Here is a 10,322-nt window from a genome sequence, read left to right on the forward strand (position 1 = left end):
CTTGGTTCCAAGTCTGCTCCTCCACGTCTCACGGTGCCCGTGCGGATTTCTTCTTCAGCCAACTCCTCCCTCTCAGCCGTGGCCTGCTTGGACTCCGGTGCCTCTGGAAATTTTATTTTGGAGTCGTTTGTTAATAAATTCCGCATCCCGGTGACCCGTCTTGTCAAGCCGCTCTACATTTCCGCGGTCAATGGAGTCAGACTGGATTGCACCGTGCGTTACCGCACAGAACCCCTCCTGATGTGTATTGGACCCCACCACGAAAGGATTGAGCTCTTCCTTCTCCCCAACTGTACCTCTGAGGTCCTCCTCGGTCTGCCGTGGCTCCGGCTTCATGCTCCCACCCTTGATTGGACCACCGGGGAGATCAAGAACTGGGACTCTGCCTGCCTTAGGAAGTGCCTCTCCCCCCCTCCCAGTCCCGTCAGGCAAACCTCAGTGCCTCCTCATGGCCCCCGTCCTGGTGTCACACTGCCCCGTGCCAGGCTTCGCCCTCTGCCCTCCCTCCCCATTCCCACTCCTGCTGTACTGCCTGCCGTTGAGGAAACCCTCCATTCTTTCCCGGTGTCCTCATCCCAGGGGAGGCAGTTACCGGTCAAAGAAAAGGGGAGACCTAAGGGGGGGGGTACTGTTACGCCTAGCGCTCCGGGTCCCCGCTCCTCCCCGGAGCGCTCACGGCGTCTTTCTCCCTGCAGCGCCCCGGTCAGTCCCGCTGACCGGGAGCGCTGCACTGTCATGGCCGTCGGGGATGCGATTCGCACAGCGGGACGCACCCGCTCGCGAATCGCATCCCAGGTCACTTACCCGTCCCGGTCCCCTGCTGTCTTGTGCTGGCGCGCGCGGCTCCGCTCTCTAGGGCGCGCACGCGCCAGCTCTCTGAGACTTAAAGGGCCAGTGCACCAATGATTGGTGCCTGGCCCAATTAGCTTAATTGGCTTCCATCTGCTCCCTGGCTATATCTGATCTCCTCCCTTGCACTCCCTTGCCGGATCTTGTTGCCTTGTGCCAGTGAAAGCGTTTAGTGTGTCCAAAGCCTGTGTACCTGAACTTCTGCTATCCATCCTGACTACGAACCTTGCCGCCTGCCCCCGACCTTCTGCTACGTCTGACCTTGCCTCTGCCTAGTCCTTCTGTCCCACGCCTTCTCAGCAGTCAGCGAGGTAGAGCCGTTGCTAGTGGATACGACCTGGTTGCTACTGCCGCAGCAAGACCATCCCGCTCTGCGGTGGGCTCTGGTGAACACCAGTAGCCTCTTAGAACCGGTCCACTAGCACGGTCCACGCCAATCCCTCGCTGACACAGAGGATCCACTACCTGGAAGCCGAATCGTGACAGCAGGGAACACACAGAGCTCAGGAGAACTTACCTCTACACAGGAGTGATATTGCCTTCTTGTTTTCAGGGAGCACACAGCACTCAGGAGAACTTACCTCTACACAGGAATGATATTGCCTTCTTGTTTTCAGGGAGCACACAGCACTCAGGAGAACTTACCTCTACACAGGAGTGATATTGCCTTCTTGTTTTCAGGGAGCACACAGCGCTCAGGAGAACTTACCTCTACACAGGAGTGATATTGCCTTCTTGTTTTCAGGGAACACACAGCGCTCAGGAGAACTTACCTCTACACAGGAGTGATATTGTCTTCTGGTTTGCAGGGAACACACAGAGCTCAGGAGAACTTACCTCTACACAGGAGTGATATTGCCTTCTTGTTTGCAGGGAACACACAGCACTCAGGAGAACTTACCTCTACACAGGAGTGATTTTGCCTTCTTGTTTGCAGGGAACACACAGCGCTCAGGAGAACTTACCTCTACACAGGAGTGATATTGTCTTTTTGTTTGCAGGGAACACACAGAGCTCAGGAGAACTTACCTCTACACAGGAGTGATATTGCCTTCTTGTTTTCAGGGAACACACAGAGCTCAGGAGAACTTACCTCTACACAGGAGTGATATTGCCTTCTTGTTTGCAGGGAATACACAGCGCTCAGGATAACTTACCTCTACACAGGAGTGATATTGCCTTCTTGTTTGCAGGGAGCACACAGAGCTCAGGAGAACATACCTCTACACAGGAGTGATATTGTCTTTTTGTTTGCAGGGAACACACAGCACTCAGGAGAACTTACCTCTACACAGGAGTGATATTGTCTTTTTGATTGCAGGGAACACACAGAGCTCAGGAGAACTTACCTCTACACAGGAGTGATATTGCCTTCTTGTTTTCAGGGAGCGCACAGCGCTCAGGAGAACTTACCTCTACACAGGAGTGATATTGCCTTCTTGTTTTCAGGGAGCGCACAGAGCTCAGGAGAACTTACCTCTACACAGGAGTGATATTGCCTTCTTGTTTGCAGGGAACACACAGAGCTCAGGAGAACTTACCTCTATACAGGAGTGATATGGCCTTCTTGTTTGCAGGGAGCACACAGAGCTCAGGAGAACTTACCTCTACACAGGAGTGATATTGCCTTCTTGTTTGCAGGGAGCGCACAGAGCTCAGGAGAACTTACCTCTATACAGGAGTGATATTGCCTTCTTGTTTGCAGGGAACACACAGAGCTCAGGAGAACTTACCTCTACACAGGAGTGATATTGCCTTCTTGTTTGCAGGGAGCGCACAGAGCTCAGGAGAACTTACCTCTACACAGGAGTGATATTGCCTTCTTGTTTGCAGGGAGCACACAGAGCTCAGGAGAACTTACCTCTACACAGGAGTGATATTGTCTTCTTGTTTGCAGGGAGCGCACAGAGCTCAGGAGAACTTACCTCTACACAGGAGTGATATTGCCTTCTTGTTTGCAGGGAGCGCACAGAGCTCAGGAGATATTTTGTGCCTGCCTAACATTGACTGCATTGTTTATTGGTGATAACCAGACTTTTGGCAGCATAAGGGGATATTTTTGCATGTCGTTTACTTCTGTTGTTTTTATTTGTAACAGGTGACTAGGTGGGTGGACGCTAGGGCCCAGCGAACCTCCCCAAATTTTTTCACCACAAACATTAATTTAAATAAATGATTTGGTTTTCACTTTACTGAAATCTGATTGATTCCCATTCTCATTCCCCACACACTATCCCCTTCTCCTCCGCCCTTTTTCTATCCCCCTTCTCCCTTCTTTTTTCTCTCCTTTTTTTCTTCTAATTTCCCTCCCCACTCTGTTCCTATCCATCCCCCCTTCCCCCTCTTTTTATGCCCACACCTCACCTTTATCGCACACAGATATCCCCAGGTGAACACCTAAGGACTGCACTTTTTCTTCCATTTTTGATTCAATTTACCTTCTACTTTGGGTATAAGTATGTGGTAACGGGGTGTGATGCAGGGCAGATATTGTCATCCTAGGGGCAGGTGGCATTAACCCCTTGTATTTGTGATGCCAGGGCGTGGTTTAGCCTCAAACCACGGGGGCAATAAAATTAGGCACGGGGGCAATAAAGACTCCGGCGCCAAATTACGGACAATGGTAGCTTTACTGATGGTAGACAGTTGGTAAAGTCTATACAGTTCAGTCAGGCCCACGGAGATGACTTGTAGTAGGACTGGACAATTAAAGGCAGACCACGCTGACTTGACAGATGACAGGGACTGACTTGACTCATAAAGCTGTGACTTTAGCTTACTTAAATTGATGGTGACTGCAGGACTTGAATTTGAGGCCTCCAACATTCTGGACACACAATAGGCACGACTGCACTGGACCTCAGCAGGAAGCAAGAGCTAAGAGAGAAGAGAGAGAAGAAGAGAGCTCCACCCAGGGCTTATATTGGGGAGACTATCAGGGAGCCGATTGGTCACTCTTGGGATCACCTGGTCACTGGTACCTCCTGGGTAACAATCACATAACATAACTCTTAAAGACACAACACATTTTATAATACAATACACTGCAGAACATATGTACAGGGGGGGGGGAAACAGGTACAAGGGGCCCTGGGGACACTGAAGGAGGATGCTTGATAGGGCAGCAAGGGTATGGGGCAACATTTCCCGTACTGGGCCACCACAAGTGCCCGGCAGTTAACCTCGGTCCGCTTCACCCCAAAGAGTTAGTCGTTGAGCTGCACCCACCCTTTTTTCTTAAATGTAAGAATATGTAGTAAAGTTCATAACATAAGTCGGGCACATGTACGCATTTTGGTTACTTCTTTGCCCAAGGCCAGGCACAGTTTTTAAATGTTGCAGGAACTTGGAACAGAACATATAGCTGTCCTATAGTGGGCATTGTTACTAAATGTCCAGCACAGGCTGGGGTATTGGTATAAGTATCAGTCCTGCGGCATTGATGCCGAATGTCCTACTCAGGCTGGTAGTAAACAAAAGCTGGAAGTGGAAACTCAGGCTCTGACGCCAAAAAGGGTATAAACAAAAACAAATGCACAGGTAAGGAACATGAAGGGATGAGCATTATTGTGTCTCACCTTCCTTCCACATAAACAGCTTGCTTCTTCAATAGAGTGGAGGTTGGGGTTCCCACTCCGGTGGACAACCTTCCTTTTCCCTCTTCATCAAATGGCGGGGTGGACGAGGAGCCTCTGATGGAGTAACAATACTCTGGATCCAAGAGACTCTTAACAACTGTGAGCGAGAGATGTGGGGACTCACTGTGACCACCACCTGGATGGATGCAGGAGATGCAGATGAAACGGTTGGTGTCCGCTCTTCCGGCAAAACCTTTAGGTAAGGGGGTCGTGGCGCAGTAGTCGGAGAACGCATCTTTTCTACATGCTGCCAGGCTGCCGAGTCAGTCCTCAACCACGGGACAGCCACTTGTGCTGGCATACCACACTATACTCATGGCTTAAATGCATAATATTTTCACATGTATATGCCTTCGGTGTTTCAGTATGAGACAAAACATAGATATGTTCGAAAAATGACCAGAACATAGTCACTAGCTGACAACGCTTGGGCCATTGAAATGAATAGGGTCTGTGATTGTCCAAGCACCAATAAATTTGACCAGGAAGTCAGTGTATGTAGACCAGGAAGTCAGTGTATGTAGACCAGAAAATCAGTGTATGTAGACCAGGAAGTCAGTGTATGTAGACCACGAAATCAGTGTACGTAGACCAGGAAATCAGTGTATGTAGACCAGGAAGTCAGTGTATGTAGACCAGGAAATCAGTGTACGTAGACCAGGAAGTCAGTGTATGTAGACCAGGAAGTCAGTGTATGTAGACCAGGAAATCAGTGTACATAGACCAGGAAATCAGTGTATGTAGACCAGGAAGTCAGTGTATGTAGACCAGGAAGTCAGTGTATGTAGACCAGGAAATCAGTGTATGTAGACCAGGAAATCAGTGTATATAGACGAGGAAATCAGTGTATGTAGACCAGGAAATCAGTGTATGTAGACCAGGAAGTCAGTATATGTAGACCAGAAAGTCAGTGTATGTAGACCAGGAAATCAGTGTATGTAGACCAGGAAGTCAGTGTTTGTAAAACCAATTTCCAGTACAGCAAGGGCAGACTGATGAAATTATATGACATATTATTATTAAACCAACTTCATATCTGAATAAACCGCAGATCAACTTTCAATAAATGGCACAGGACACCATCTTGGGTGGATAAAAAAATTTTTTTAAATGGCCACATGCATTTTATTGAAGATCTATATACATTTTAACGTGAAAACCTCAGATATTTAACAAAAATTTCAACCAAAGGCTTAGCCATTAGCTCAGCCTACACCATACTTTTCAAGATAACTACCTGTCTACTCCTAAGTGTCCCCTTTCAATAAAGAGCCCTCACAATTGCCCTTTTAAAAGACAACATAATAAACAGTAATGGGGGGGGGGTACACTGCTCACACAAATCTTCTTTCTTTGCAGGTGGACAGGCACAAACCACCACACACTCTCTCGAGGGAAGCCACAAGCCCCAACTCCAATCCCAACAGGTTGCTGCTGGACCAGTAAACTACCAAGGGTTGCCTCCATGGAGAAGTTGAAAATCCTCACTTTTGGGCAGAAAATTGTCCCTGGCCTGTCCCTGACCCAAGAGAAGGATCCACATATGACATCAATAAAGTCCAAACATAATATGAATCCCTCCTGAGGTTCAGGGATTCAGAATTATAAAGATAGAGATTACTTAACCACTAGTGAGATATAAAAGATAATCAGGTAGTTGTGTCCCACAAACAGGGCCGCAGATGACAGATAGGACAATTCCTCTGTGGAGCGCTCTTCTCTCTCTGCCCTTGCACAGCGCGCTCCCTGTACTTCAGTTACTCTGCAGGGATAGACAGATCTATGATCTCCTGGTAATCCTTTGCCCCTGTCAATTTGCATATTTCCTGCCTTCACTACCTGGGCTACCTACTGGGGTCGGCACACAGGCCCCTCACTGTGTATGAAGCTATTTCCCCTGTACTATGCTTCCTCTCCCCATCACAGTTCCACAGTTCACATACTCCTGTTTAGTAAGGCTAATAGGAATGGGCTGTCCCTATGACAGGACCCAGAAGATGCAGAGATCGGCAGATAACAGGAAGTAATAGCTCATAGCTTAGCCTAGAAACAATGCTAGCCATCCTGTATGAACACTACAACAGCAGCTAGCCCCTGTATGATCAGCCGTGTGTGACAGTAAGCAGAGGTAGAAGAAGAAATCCTGTCTAACTGCAGCCAGTCAACTACCAGCCTCAGCATTCCTCATAGAGGGTGAGTTTATGAAGATGTGGTAGGGTGGTCTGGTGTACTTGTGCCCTGTTCATCCCCATATGGGCCCTGCCCCCTATATGTTCCCTACTCACCCCTTTTATGTGTCCTGCTCCCCATATCCTGCTCCCCATATGAGCCCTTTCCCCATATGTATCCTGAGTTTGGCACTATTACATTCAGGAACACGGTGTGTGGGGTTCTTACATTCAGGGTGTACAGTTTGTGGTGGTATTATAATTGATTGTGGAGGAGAGGGCGGCACTCAAGTATAGTATAGTACTATGCTCGTGGATGCGGCAAATGGTATAATGGTATAATATCAAGGCATATTACATACAAATGCATGACGCGATTCAGCTTCCACCTTTTTGCGGAAGGTAATATACCTTAATATACCTTAATGAAAGAATAAAGTCATTAAGAGCATTCAAGAAGCCTGTGTCGGGACAATTTGTTTTTCTGTGGTGCTGTTATATGCTGGGGGGCAGTGTGTGGTGCTATTAATTTTAGGGGTCACAGTACATGGCACTATTGCATTCAGGGGGGCACAGTGTGTTGCACTTTTATATTTATCAGGCACAGTGTGTGGCAATATTACAATCAGGGGGCAGAGTGCGGGGCATTGTTACATTCTGGGGTCACAATTCATGGCGCAATGACATTCAAGGGGCACAGTATGTGGCATTATTACATTTAGGGGGAACAGTGTGTGGTGCTATTGCTTTTAGCAGACACAGTGTGTGATGATATTATACTCTGGGGCAAAGTGTTAAGTGCTATTACATTCAGAGGGCACAGTGTGTTGCATTAATATATTTGGGGGGAACAGTGAGTCAATTTCAGGGGTAGGGATTTTTTTCACTTTACGTTACAGGCCTCCCACTGAAAATGGTGACAATAGTGGGTGCCAATCATATCAGTGGCCTGAATGGTATCACCTATTCGGGCTGAATACACTGATTTTAGGGGACTCAATAACACAGCAGACCCCATTAAAAAAGCATATACCAGGTGACTCAGTTCGGGTCTTTGAAAAATTAACGGCACCTGCCAAAATAAACATCGGCATCCCGTTCTCAGCAGGATGCCAACAGATACCAGTGATGGAAAGCAAAAATCAGGTGTGAGCCCAGCCTTAGTATAAAGGGTAAGGACGGGCAAACTCTGCAGAGACAATTTGGGATCAGGACAAGTTTTCATGGTGGTTTGGGACAGATGAAGAAAATCGGAAAGTAGTTAGTTCAGGTTATCATAAATGCGGTCAGGTCGGGACATGTGCAGAAATGCACATTAGTGTGAAATGTTGTTTCTGACTTGCAGGATTCCTTTCCATTTACTATAGGGATTCACAGATTCACACGTCGGTAAAAAAATTTCTTGGTAAAAATTTTTAGCCATTTATTCACAGGATTTTCTGTGAATTCAATAGAGACCACAGCTATTTCCCACATAAGCACACACCTTTCTGGGAGGCCACAATCCTTTTTGGGTTTGCCAGTTTACTTTGGCGCATTGCCCAAATTCTTGTACAGACACCGTTATATGGGGTAAAACTTGGACGTGCACAGACATTTTGGAGGGCAGGGGCTCAAGTAGAAAAAAAAAGGGGCACTTTTTGTAAAAAAAATTTACATTCAATGGAACGGGCAGAGAACGTGTGTGACGTCACAGGGGAGAGATGCTACTGCCCAGAGACACAGTAAACCTCTTTGATCTTTTGACAGAACTTTTACTGTACCCGGCCTCAACCAGCACTAATCACCCAGCACCCACTACATGCAGGAATCTCATCACAGCCCCAGTTTTTAAACTGAAGAGATAGACAACACACAAATATATGCCTATGATGCTAGAATATACAAGAATTGGCAAAAATAACTTGAATTATGAATATGCGGCGGCAAACAGGACTGAGGCAGGGAAGCTTGGCAAGCCAGCTTTGCCTTCATTGTGCACAAGACTGACTTTGCATACTAGCAATGGGGGCAATAGCTAGAAAACAGCTCTACTGATTTTAGTAAGTATAACATCATGCTGTTTTCTTAAATTATGTTTTGTTTTTTGTTCTTTTTTTACCCTACGTTGTTTTCTTATTTTCTACATTGAAACAGCAGTCTTTTTAAACAAGTTGTGGAATGTAGCGCCAATCAGTTTCCTTACTGAACCTTTAATTACTCCTTGTTGAAATGTTATAAACACAAGCAAATTGATAATTAAACATGAAGAAATTCTTATGTGAATGGTAATAAAGATAGTTATGGTAGGATCAATGTACTGTGCAGGTATCTGCAGGATCATTACTGTTAGGTCAATTGAGATTCTCTGTCAAATTAAAATCTTTTCATATCAACTATAATTTAAAACTAAAGCATGGTGAGAAAATGCATAGAATAAGGGAGGCTGCATAAGAAAGTCAGTTCTCCTGTGACTTGCAGTGCTATGCAGTGACTGTCTTTCATCATATCCACTACACATGGGAATTAAGGGAAGAACAACAGGGGGAGTTGCCCAGGGCCCCCAGAAAAGCTATAGGACCACAAGTACATGAAATCATTTTGCTACAAAAATGCTGCAATTTTGCGTAAATTGTGACATATTGAAGTATTGTGCAAGTGCTCCTATAGACTGGCTAAATTCACATACTGACCTGAGTGATGATATCATCACAGGTACTTGCTGAACAGTGCACATAAATGAGGGAGAAGGAGGCAATAGGAGAAAGCATGGTTCAGGGAGCAGTGTATGGGGGGGGGGCATTGGGATCAGTATATATGAGAGACGGGACCATGGGGAGCAATGTGTGGAGAGGGGAAGTTTTTTAAATCTGATCTGGGGTCTGTATCCCAAGATTCGAAGTCATCATCTATACATGAGACAGATGATATTGGGGGTCTGAACACTGGGACCACTACCAATCATGAGCATAGAGATTCCTTGTCCCCTGGGTGAACAGAACAGGAGCACATATGATCACCTGCCACTGCCATTTGCTATGGGTCTATGAACGTTGCTGAGTGCTGAACATATCAACGTACTAAGTCTCCATAAAGAATAAATGAAGCAGCAGACGATCATGTGCGCTGCTGCTTCATTTACTCAGGGGACAAAGGACCTCTATTCTCACGATCAGTGGGGGTCCAATCAGTTCCTTAACCTCTTCAGGACGCAGGGCGTATGGATATGCCCTGCTTTCCGAGTCCTTAAGGACGCAGGGCGTATCCATACGCCCGTGGTAATTCCGGTCCCCACCGCTAGCCGGTTGGGGACCGGAGCCAGATGCCTGCTGAAATCGTTCAGCAGGCATCGCGGCATATCGCCCAGGGGGGTCATTATGCCCCACCATGTCGGCGATGGCCGCAGATCGCTGGACAATTCAGTCCAGCGATCTGCGGCGATTTCGGGTCAATCGAGTCTCCAGTGACCCGGTGACCCGGAATTACTGGCTGATCGGGGCCGTCAGAGACAGCCCTGAACAGCCATAGCCAGCAGGGGTGAGGTGGCACTGGTGCCACCTCACAATCGCCCTGATTCGTCAGCCGGTTTACCAGGTGCTGGGGACCCCGATCCCCGGCGTCCCTGTTGGGATCGGAGCCCCAGGAGCGACGGCCGCGGCGAGGGACTGACCTGCAGCGGAGCAGCAGC

Source organism: Hyla sarda, chromosome 1, assembly GCF_029499605.1.
Source record: "Hyla sarda isolate aHylSar1 chromosome 1, aHylSar1.hap1, whole genome shotgun sequence".
NCBI classification, from domain to species: Eukaryota; Metazoa; Chordata; class Amphibia; order Anura; family Hylidae; genus Hyla; species Hyla sarda.